Source organism: Mus musculus, chromosome 11, assembly GCF_000001635.26.
Source record: "Mus musculus strain C57BL/6J chromosome 11, GRCm38.p6 C57BL/6J".
Lineage (NCBI taxonomy): Eukaryota > Metazoa > Chordata > Mammalia > Rodentia > Muridae > Mus > Mus musculus.
The window spans coordinates 17293479-17305730 of NC_000077.6; the positions used below are offsets into that span (position 1 = coordinate 17293479).

The following is a 12252-nucleotide window of genomic DNA, read 5'->3' on the forward strand; positions in this document are numbered from 1 at the left end:
CTCTCAAAAATGGTACAGGTCTGCAGGAGAAAAAGGTAATTTCTGCCCAATGGTGACCTAGCCACAATGTACAGCCTCACCTGGAGGTAGAGATGCTCAGCTGCTTCTTTGAATCCATGAATGGGAAGCTCTTAGGGGCAGATTTGTCTCAACAAGTGAATAAATAACATTAAATGTCACATCCTGTGGATTTCTGACATTTTTGAAAACCAACTGTCTATGTAAAGTAATCTGGACTATTGTCTGTTAACTACTCACAGCTATTTATAATTAAAGTATCTGAAAACACCATAGCAATAAACTCAGAGCCACGAATTCACTATCTGGCCCTTAACTCACAGGCTTAAACATCCCAGATCTGTTTGTAACGGCATTTATAGAAGGACTGTGTCCAAACCTAGTACGTTTACATTTTTGTATCAGTAGAAGAAATTTATACCAATGAAATCCTTGATCCTGTATCAAAATAATTTCTGTACAGAATAAGAAATTATGACTTCAACTTAGTAACTATTGTAAAGATTTCTACCAAAAGAGATTATGGTTGCACAATCAATCGTAGCTATTTCCTCTCTGTTCAAATTATGACCATTTCAAAATTCCCCAGAGAGACAGCTAGAATAACCACCTCTAGACCCCAAGTCCAGGAAACTAGGATGACGACTCTTCATAACTTCTTCATGTTGAATATGGGCGTTGAGATGTCTTTGAAGTGGAGGAGGAAGGGTAGGGAAAATGGAGAGTTGGATGGCCTTAAGAAGACCACACCAACAATTGTTATAGTCTCTGATGTCTGTGTCCTGACTGGGTCCAGCTGAAAATCCAAGACATCAGGAGTTCAAGCAGGTCAGCTCAGCATGACTTACCAAGACTGTATATGCTGTAATATACAAATCTCAAAACAAAATTTTAGTATGATCAAGATATCTGTATGGATTGTATTAGTCTGTGTAGGGTGGTCAGACTAGTTAGGATGAAAATTTGCTCCAATCATAAGTCTTCATTCATGCCATGTGAAGGATGGTACAAAGAATCATTTGTTGTTCTTGTTGTTTGTTTGTTTGATTCACCTGAATCTATTTTCAAGTGGTCTTCCTTGTTCTTATCTGATCCATATAACTCTGGAAGATGTATAGACACTAATCACCTTTCCTAAGAAATGCAAAGACAAAACCTTTCTTCCAAATCAGCATATCCTTTAGCTGGCAACCGGAAAAGCTTGTATTCTGCCCTCTCTTCCAGAGGAATAATAAAACAACCAAAAAACTATTCATTTTGACAATCTGTATTCTCTCCTTCTAACTATAAAAACAATTTAATCACACTTCTATTAATACCTGTTAATAAGAAGCAAGCAGCTAGTTAAACCAGAATTTTAACCCAAAATTCCTGTGGAGCCCATGAACAAAGAATAAGAGTTTCCTGTAGACTTTAATATACCATTGTAGTGGCTATTCTTGGTTGTCAACTTGACTATATCTGGAATGAAGTACAACCCAGAATTGGAAGGCTCACCAGTTATCCTAACCTGGAGGCTGGGAGATAGAAGCTTCTGACCTGGATCTTGGCATGGAGATCTTGAGACATAGTGGCTATGAATTCCAGAAGATTAAGACAGGGAGATCTCTGAGTTCAAGGTCATCTGGGATTACAGGAGTGGTGGCACACCCCTTTAATCTGGGCTACACCTTCTGCTGGAAACCTACATAAGGACATTGGAAGAAGGACGACTCTCTCTCTCTCTCCTTTACCTGTTTGCCGAGTTGGACTGAGCAACTTCCATTCACAGCTGCTGCTGACCATTGTTGGGAGTTGGACTGCAGACTGTAAGTCATCAACAAATTCCTTTACTATATAGAGACTACCGATAAGTTCTGTGACTCTAGAGAACCTTGACTAATACAACCGTTTACCTCTACCTGGAGCCACAGACTTCCATCAATACCTGTTCACTGTAGGCAAGTGTCAGTGTTCTCTACCTGGACTCAGTGACTAATTTTCCCTATCCTAGTTCTGTACCATATGCAAATTTTCCCACATAATTCGAACAAAATCTGTATATAAATCTATCCTAAAAGGAAATAATCCCCATTTTATAAATTCACAGTTCAATCAATATCTGCCTCAAGAAGTAGGCAGCTTCCATTGTCTGGCTCTCTGACTCAGGGAGGCCTTCTTGACACTTTTCACAGCAGGGAACATCAGACCCCTCTTTCTTTGTTTCAAGGTTCCCTGAGGTTGAGTCATGTTACTCGACTCCACTCTGCTCACCAAACCTCCAAATTTCTAACTAAATTTCTAACTCATAGGCTAAGATACTTAAACTTATAGTGGATTCTTGTCTGTCACATTGGGCATCATCTGTGGCATGAAATATTAAAAAATATTTTAATGCTATCTCTGGCAAGGCACTGTTGGGTTTTGTTCTCATCTTTGGGGAACTCTCTGACCATCTTGCCACCTGACTCTCTAAGTTCCCACTGGCCAGTCACTACCACACCAGCCTCATGCTTCAAAATTCCCATGGCCTTTTGGGGTGCACTTCTTGCAAACCCATGCTTTGCCACCATACCTGGAACCCAGTTGAGCCACCGTGTGAAGGAAAACACCATACAAACTTAGTTCAGAATCAACAGGTAACTCAATTGTTGGGTGCAACAACTAGCATCCTAATGTATAAGCCATTCTAAGTTAAATCCTCTGGTATCGGATCCAAATGGATATGTCACCTGAAACGGGGCCTCTGCTACCTACATTTTCACCTCCATGCTCCCATCCTCCAGCCCAGCTCTTATGTTCTTCCTGATCCCTTTGCTATGGTGTTTTCTGGGTACTAGAGAGGGCAATACAGATGTTCTATTAGGACAGATCACTCAAAATTTATTTTTTTAAGTGCATTGAGCCTGTGCATTGACCATTACACACTGTATAGAGAAGCTTCCCTGACCAGTGCTGAGAGCAGCACTTATCTATGCGCATCAACATAAATATTTAGGAAGAAGTTGACAACATGTCCACTTAGCAGAAGAACAACTGTAGGTTTCCCCTTAGGCCCTGTGACTTCTCTATCCATGGGCTTTAGATGTAAATTCCCTCTTGTGGAGCATGTCTCCATCTGATCAAAAGGTGAGTTACTTCCTCCATAACAGTTATGCCACTATTGCACAGGTGGGCACATCTTGCCTAGCCTACCAGTGCTCTAGTTCTCAGCAACCACAGCCAAAGAAGACTACTGATATCTTTTCTCTGACAGTAGCCTGAATAGCACCTTCTGGGACTATAGAGCTAAACTCTGTGCTGTCCTCAGTAATACAACATACGCCATTACCATCTCATTCCGGTAGACAACCAAGATGAATTGCAAGAGCCTGTATTGTTTTGGAGGCCTTGGAAGCTTTTTTCACTAGCAAATCAAGAGGTGCTACCTCATACCTGCAACTAGGGTTTTTGTTTAATAACCCCTGGGTAATGTGATCAGTGTAATACACACATGCAGGGTATCTCTCTTCTAAAAAATATATTTTTAATTGGAGTACAGAATAGTCCCTTTCTTTTCTTTTCTTTTCTTTTCTTTTCTTTTCTTTTCTTTTCTTTTCTCTTTTCTTTTCTTTTTCCTTCCTTCCTTCCTTCCTTTCTTTCTTTCTTTCTTTCTTTCTTTCTTTCTTTCTTTCTTTCTTTCTTTCTTTCTTTCTTTCCCCTCTCTCTCTCTCTCTCTCTCTCTCTCTCTCTCTCTCTCTCTCTTTCTTTTATCAAAAGCAGTTTTTATTTGAGGCAAGGAGACGTCTGACCCAAGGATTACAGTTCTAAGCACTCAAATTTAAGTGTTAATGGCACGACTTGGGTTATAAATCTTGCTTCACTTTGGTTGGAAAGGGTACTCGTGTTAAAGTCCTCCAAGTGGGTAAGAAGAAAAACCAAGAAAGGCTGGAAGAAACACCTCAGCTCCTGGTACTGTCCTCCAGATCCTACATCAAATTAACTAACTCTCACCATCTGGTTTGCAAGGTGCCACCAGTGCAGAGGGACACAGGACACTTGCAAGGGCAAATGAGGCAGAAAGAACAGGGGCAAGCTGCTTGAGGAGAAGCAGGGGAGTAGAGTGATCATGCCCTCGATGCTTAGTTCAGAGTCAAAGACCTTAAAGTTCTCAGCAATGCGCGCAGGTGTCACAGACTTGGGCATCACTACCAAGTTTCTCTGAATGGGGAACTGGATCCGCACCCGGGCTGTAGTTTTATTGTACTTGGCTGCAACTGAGATCTTCCAGGAGAGACGGGTCTTCAGGCTTGGCCCAGGCCATATCAGGAGAACCAAGGGGACTGTATGCTGTCACCACGATGCCTTTGCTGTGGCAGTACTCAATCGTCTTCTCCCGAGTTAGGGGTGGGTGACACTCGATCTGGCTCACCGCAGGCTTATATTTTAAGCTAGGTTTGTTCAAGATCCTCTCAATCTAAAGAAGGTTGAAGTTGGAGACGTCAATTGCTTTTACCAAACCTTCATCCACTAGTTGTTCCATAGCCGTCCAATGTCCACAAAATCGGTGTCACTAGGAATCACGTTTCCTGATTCATCCAGTGAGAAATAGTCGGGCCCAGGTTTGAAGCCCGTGGGCCTGTGAATAAGGCAGAGATCCAGGCAGTCCAGCTGCAGGTTGCTCACTGTCTTCTGGCAGGCTTCTTTCACCATGCTCTTGTCGTGGAACGTGCACCACAGCTTGCTGACAATGAAGAGATCCTGGCGCTTTACCACCTTGAGCTTCTCCTGGAGGGCCACACCCACCTCTTTCTCATTCTGGTACACCTGGGTGCAGTCAGTGTGGCCGTACCCCATGTCAATAGCAACCGTCACGGCCTCAGTCACCTGGCCAGGAGGGGACTTCCAGGTGTCCAGGCCCAGAGTGGGCATCTTAGTGCTGTTGTTGAGTTCCAGATGGCTGGCAATGATAGCTGCATGTTACACACCCGGATCGGTAAATGTGCCAAAATAGTCCCTTTCTGTTTTTTTTTAAATATATATTCTTTGTTTTTTATTAATCCTCCCTTCTTTCTTCCTAGTCTCATACCTAGCTGAAGCTTTCTACTGCTATTAACTCTGTCCTCACCAAGGCTCCTTTCTAGCATCTGCAGGCACTCTTGGTTAAACACACACATCTAGAAGCTAGGACCCACAAGTGCAGCATGTCCTTCTGTGTCTGGGTTATCTCACTCAGTGTATTTCCTGGTTCTGTCCATCTATTTGCAATTATCATAGTTTCACTTTTTTTTTTTTTTTTTTTTTTTTTTTTTTTTTTTTTTACAGCTGAGTAAAATTCCGTTGTGTAAATATAGACTATTTTCATTATGCACTCGGGTTGATGGAGATGTAGGCTGATCTCACTTTCTAGCTGTTGTTAATTAATGCAGAAACAATGAATGTGAATGTTCTCTGTAGTAGGGAAGTAGAATATCGTGTCCTATAGGTGTATGTGCCAGAGTGGTATAATTGGGCTATATGGCAGTTCTGTTTGTAGTTTTTTGAGACCCTCCACACTGATTTTCACAGTGGCTCTACCAGTGTCCAGCAGTTGCTACTTTCTCCTACTTATGTGATGAATTACATATTGATTTATGTCATTTAAGTCATCCTTGTCTCTCTTGGATGAAGCCTAGTAGATTATAATGGATCATCTTTTTGATGTGTTCTTGATTCTGTTTTGCCAAAGAACAGAGACTGGGCTGTTGTTTGCTTGTTTGTTTGTTTTAATGGTGAGCATTGATCAGCCTCCTCAGAGATGGGGCCGTTCTATGCTGTCTGACTTTATAATTTTGCCTGTTCCTTCTCAGTTCACCTTCATCCTAAACTCCTGCATGTCCTCTTGTTTTTAATATCTACATTTCTGCTTCTGTTTTTATCAGTTTCCTGTGCTTTCTGTTGTCTACCTCAATATTAATAAATAATCTTGTGTTTTTGGTTGTGAGCCTAACCTTTAGTGGCTGATCCATCTCTCCAGTCTCTAATTATTAAGACTATTCTGATCTTATTTTTCTTTCCACTCATATCCATAGTAACTAATACATTATTACACAGTACCATTTGTGACTTTTAACACACTGAAATGGTTCACGTGTAGGGGATGCATAGTTTTTAGTTAACAATCATTGTCTTTTCATAAAGTGCCTATTCTTGTTGCAGATAATGTTCTGCTGTTGGCCAACCTTGGTATTCCTATCACAAGTCTAATGGAGGAAAAGTCTACCTGAAACCTCACAACAGGCCATTGTCTATTGACGTTTGAAAATACTTCTACTGAAAAAAGAAATGTGACTTAAATTTATTATTATCAAGCTCAAGACATACCCTGTGTGGGAGAACATATCAGTGCTACTCTGAGAACATATGAGTTATCAAACAAAAATCTGAGTATCAGTCATGAATTGCCTCTTCTACATTATTACTCAGTGTGGTCCCAGAGGACACAAAACAATACAGGCTACTGCTGTTACTCTTGGTTGCCCATCATAACTGATGATAAGACCTTATTAATACTTCTGTTGCAGGACTTGAATTGACCAAGAAACTGCCCACTCCTGGCTAGCTGGAAGGCTATACAGATAATTGGGAATTTTTTAAATTCAGGAATAGACCCTGAATGCTACACTACTAACCTTTTAGGGAGGATGCATTTACCAGTGCAATAGTGGCATGGCAGTTGTGGTGGTAACCCCCTGTTTTCTTGATTGGATTTAGACCCTGTTATGACTATCTGTCCATTCTTATATGATGTGCCCTGCACACCTACCTGATGCTGACAATAAGCAAACATTAGGTGATGTACACTCCATATACCATTCTTGCTTGGCATTTGTTGATGTGATTTGTGTTAGATAATCACATAGACAAATTCACAATCTCTCACGTTGACATGAAAGAAAATTAACTCACATTTTGTTCAGCTTTTCTGCATGGCTTATTTCATTTAGCAAAATTTCTTTAGGTTCATCCATCTTATAGTAAATAACAAAAGGGGGAAATAGTATTTTATTGTGTCCCTGTATGACCTTTGCCTGCCTGCTTTCCTTCCTTCCTTCCTTCCTTCCTTCCTTCCTTCCTTCCTTCCTTCCTTCCTTCCTTCCTTCCTTCCCTCCTCCCCTCCTCCCTCCTTCCCCCTCTCTCTTCTTTTCTTTTTATTTATCAGTGTTTGGACCCTTACCTAGTTCAATCCTATGCATAGTCTGCTGTAGATAACATTGAAAGGAACCTATCAGAATGTATAACTCTTTTGTATACTGATTTCATGCTGGTTCATCAGAGGGCTAAAGGGAATACAAAGTATTGGTGGTGTTAATTTTTCAGGATCCTCCAGATTGATTTTTATAATGGTTTATCAACTTATATTCCCACCAGCATGCAAGGGTTCTCTTTCCAACACACACAATTTCTCACAACAAAAATTATCCATTTCCAGATATCAGCAGGAGTGAGAAAGTTTGCTCGAAAGCTTTGTGCATGCTCTTAGAGCTGAAGACAGACTTTAGCTTTCTTTCTTTGGTTGCTGCAGTCATCTTATACTTCCACTGTAAAAGGAGTAATAGTTTTAAATCTATGTATATAAGAATATGTGAGATATGTTTTATAGATGCTTTAAGAATTTCCCAAGGATAACTCTCCTTATGAAATTTTTACCTTATGCATTCAATCAGAATCTCTCTTAACTTTTATAGTAGCCATAGGACACAGCTGGAGAAAATCTAATATCTCATTTCATTGGTAAGAAAACTGGGCTTGATAACTCAAATAAGGGCAGAATCCTGGAGGCGGGAGCTGATGCAGAGGCCATGGAGGGGCGCTGCTTGCTGGCTTGCTTCTCATGACTTGCTTGCCCTGCTTTCTTGTGGAATCCGGGACCGCCAGCCCAGAGATGGCACCACTAATCATTAATCAAGAAGATGCCTTACAGCTGAATCCAGTGGAGACATTTTCTCAATTGAAGTTCCCTCCTCTCAGGTAACTCTAGATTGTGTTGTTGACATAAGACTAGTCAATTCATATTAGTATCCTCACTTAATTTAGCTATTTGAATTCTCTTGAAATTCATTTAGAAGTTTGTGTCTTCCCTAATTTCTTTAAATAACTTATAACCCTGGACTTTCTCAAAGAGGCTATTGGCAGTTGAGTTTTCCTGGAGGAGAAGTCATTGCCTTCAATAGTGGAACCACCACTAACATGTTACCCATGCTCCTGTGGGCATCTTTATATCGGTCCCATGTGGGGAGCCCTGGTTAAACTCAATGAGTCGGGAAACAAATGCAAAAACAGAAAGATATGAACATAAAAGGGGCACTGGAAGGGTGAAGATTGGTGGAGGTGGAAAGGGGATAAGAAAGTCAGTGGCTGAATGTTACAGAATATATTATATGTATGTATATAAGAAGAATAAATTAAGTTTAAAAATCAAAAAAGTCCTCTTAATAGTGGTCAATTGATATTATTCTAATGTAAATGCTTTTCAAGGAGTGGAGAAGATAAGCTGGGTTTTCTTTTTTCTTTTTTTTAGATTTATCTGTTTTATTTATTTTTTTGTATGTATAAACTTATTTGTACGTATATTTGTAAATTTTTTGGCCAAAACTCCAGTTCAGTTCTATATAAACTCATTTTCCCATCTCTCTTTGGCAAACCAACCGGTGACAGGACCTATTTTTGTGAAGAAATTTTTCCTTTCTGTACTAATTGGCTTAAGGTTTTATGTAACAAGCTAGAGTCATCAGAGGAAAATAAGACTCAGTTGAAAAAATGCCTCTATGGGCCCCAGATTTCGGGCATTTTCTTAATTAGTGACCAATACCAGAGGGTTCAGCCCATTGTGGGTGGTGCCATTCCTGGGCTGGTGGTCTGGGTTCTATAGAAGGTGGTCTGAGCAGGCCATGGGAGCATGCCAGTGGGCAGCGCCCTTCCATGGCCTCTGTGTCATCTCCTGTCTCCAGGTTCCTGCCCTGTTTGAGTTCCTGTCCTGACTTTCTTCGTGATGAGCAGCAATATAGAAGTGTAAGGAAAACATACCTTTTCCTCCCCCTCCAAAGAAAACTGGGCTTGAAAGGAAAAAAAGATGATTTGATTAGGATTTTTACAGCTAGTAAGTATCTAAGCCTATCTCTAACCTACATGGGCCTCACATTTTATGATCCTTCTCAGCTATACACACGATATTAAAAGAACGTAGCTGGGCTGTGCTGGTGCATGCTTTGCCTAGTACTCCAAAATCAGAGGCAGGTTGATCTTTGTGAGTTCGAGGCCAGCCTGGTTTACAGAGTGAATTCTACGACAGCCAAAGCTACACAGAGACACCCTGTGTTGAAAAACCAAACCAAACCAAACCAAACCAAACCAAACCAAACCAAACCAAACCAAACCAAACCAAACCAAACCAAACCAAATTAAACCAAACCAACCAAACAACTCCCCCCCTCCAAACTTAATTGATATTGAACAGGCACTATGCCAGGTATTGGATACTGTTATGGACATGGTAAAGATCCTGCTAGTGTGAGAAAGATGAGGTTCAGGGTGCAGTCATTGGGAGAGCTTATATAGAAACATGATGATAAAAGACAAGTTAACCAAATGAAAATCTTTAAAGTGTCTGCGTCTGGGGAGAGGTGAATGGGAGGACAATGGCTGCTGTTTAAAAACACTTGAGTCTAGTATAGTCATTCTGCTTTGCAATTTTACTATTAATGTTTCTGTTATTTTTCTATGTTTTCCATACACTCTTTCAAAAAAAAAAAAACCGTCTGTGTCACTCTCAGTTAAAGATAAATGATATTCAGTGGTGTGTGGTCATGCTGGGTTAATGTATGGGCAGCTAAGAGGCTACCTTTGCCTTCCGAGCTGGTGGTTTATGTTATCTTTGGTTTGCAATTGCCTGGCTGGGGAACTGGACAGAGATGTTACAGCTATTCCTGTGTGGACAATATGGAGAGTTATTTTGCTACGGACTATGTTGTCATTCTTCTCCCCACAGACACATGTCCTAGAGCCCATCTGAACAAAATAATGGTAGAGTAGTTACACATAGGACCTGGATAGTCCTGAAACATTAACTTCTGAGTTTGTTCTACATTCAAATATCTACTCAACAGCCAGAAGCTTGCACTTACAGGAGCATTTAATAAATGCTTACTGGCTGGCCATCCACATCCACACTTTGTACCTTGCTGAGGAAATCCAACCTTCCTTCCTTTCTCTCTCTGTTCATTTGTTCATTCATTTGTTCCTTCCTTTTTTCCTTCCTTTTCCTTCAGTTTTCAGCTATCCTTTAAGGACAAGTTTATATTCACATTCATTCAGCGATTTATCTATTTATTTATCTATTTTGTTTTCTGAGGCAGGGTCTCACTATTGTAGACTTGGCTGATCTGGAACTTAGTAAATAGACCAAGCTGCCTTTAAACTTATAAATATCTGCCTGCCTCTGCTTCCCAAGTGCTAGGATTTAAGTTATGTGCTATCATACCTGGACATTCAGTAATTAATTGATGTCCATCAAATATTCATGGAGCACCTAGTCACTATAAGGTATCTGGGACACAACCCTGAATAAAGTATTCAGTTGCTGCACCTCATGGAGCTTAATTTCTGGTCAGAAAACATACTATAAACAATTAATAGCAGAACTAACTGTGCCTGTGATAAATGTTTCAGAAGGACAAGTATATACTCATAGCTCAAGGTGGCCACTGGGCAGGACAACACAGACAAAAGGTACAGGAGACTCAAGTCTTTCCAATCCAGAGGCAGTCAGAGTGTCTAATGTTGTGATGGTAAGAATTTTTGATTTTATTCTAATAACATATATAAATAACTGAAGAGGTTTGGACAGTGAGAAAGGAGCAACTTGATGTTCGTATTTTAGAGCTCAGTGCGTGGTATTTCCATAGTCAGTATGCCTGCTGCAGCTATAGCTTACATCGGGGGCCTTGAGTTAGAGACCAGAGCACATGACTAGAAGGATGGAAAAACAAGACTCACAGGGCACATGGGCTATGGGGTCAGGGCAGGTGTTATGTTGTATCTGATTCATATCTTTCTTGATTTGTGATTTTCTCTGGAATGCTACTTCCAGGATACAGATGTCTGGGAAGGCAGGTGACTATGTTCCTTTGGGGATGGGGCTTTGCTAGTCACATGGAAAAATTGAAGACAACTTTAGACTGCAGGCATTAACCAGTGAATAATGGTAGATTGTGGACTTCTGTCAAGAAAAAGTGAAAGCAGAAGGAATGGACAGGAAGTAGAAATGATTTCATCATTTTCTATAAAGAAGGAGTGTTATTATGAGGATATTTGAGGAATTGTATGTTTCAGTGATGTTGGGGGGATGCAGAGTTAATGGTATGACTGGGGGAGGTATTGACTCAGCTTGAGAAGAGATGAGTGGAGACTAGGTAAAGACCCTGAGCCACTACATAATTATAGGCCATATAGGGTGTGTAATGCAAGATTAAAGGGGGCTCTGTTCACACTGGGGACAACATTCTCTATGTTACTAGAGGTAAGAAATGTGGACTATTCCAGGTAATGAAAGTACAGAAAATTGGATGGCAATCCTGTGTACGTGTTAAATCATGAGGAAGTTCAGAAAGAACTGGGTGAAGAGTATACAGGATACATATACATGAGAGAATTCCAGAAAGGTGAGATTACTAAGTGGAAAGGGATTTGGGCAACAGGAAGAGAACAGTCACCATTTGAAGTAACATTGGAGATGATGTTACCTCCTGACTGTGACATGATGCTACAGAAAGTAGTTTCACCACCTGCAAGGGACTTTTTTTAGGAACTGTGTTTGTTGAGAGCTGGTTGTCAATATAAGAGAGCCATGGGCCTTTGATCATCTCACTATGGAGGGCACAGTGGGAAGGTTTGAACGGGAAGGGAGAATTGGGTTTTGGTTCCATGGTCAGGAACTAAGAGGGCATAACTGTGGAAGAGATAACTCATGGAAGAGTAGATTAAGTTGAAGATGAAGGAAAGATCCAGATCCAGGACCTCTGACGTCATAGCCTAGGCTTGTTTTTAGTCAGGGTCTTAGCCTTAGGACTATGTGTTTTAGAAAGGTTTTAGGAGAACTTTTGCTGGAAGGGGCCAGTTCATGCTTTGCAGGATGTGTAGGGACAGCTCAACATTTTACTTAAGTTATCTCAGTGGCAAATAGAGGCTGAGGTTATCAAACTTGCCTCCAGATATTCCTAAGTATCTGTTGGGGCGGGG

The 12252-nt window shown here is 40.7% G+C and overlaps 1 pseudogene; it reads right to left on the reverse strand.

Annotated features, from left to right (window-relative positions):
* Window positions 1-3892: 3892 nt before the first annotated feature.
* Window positions 3893-4982, reverse strand: Gm12015 (predicted gene 12015; annotated as a pseudogene).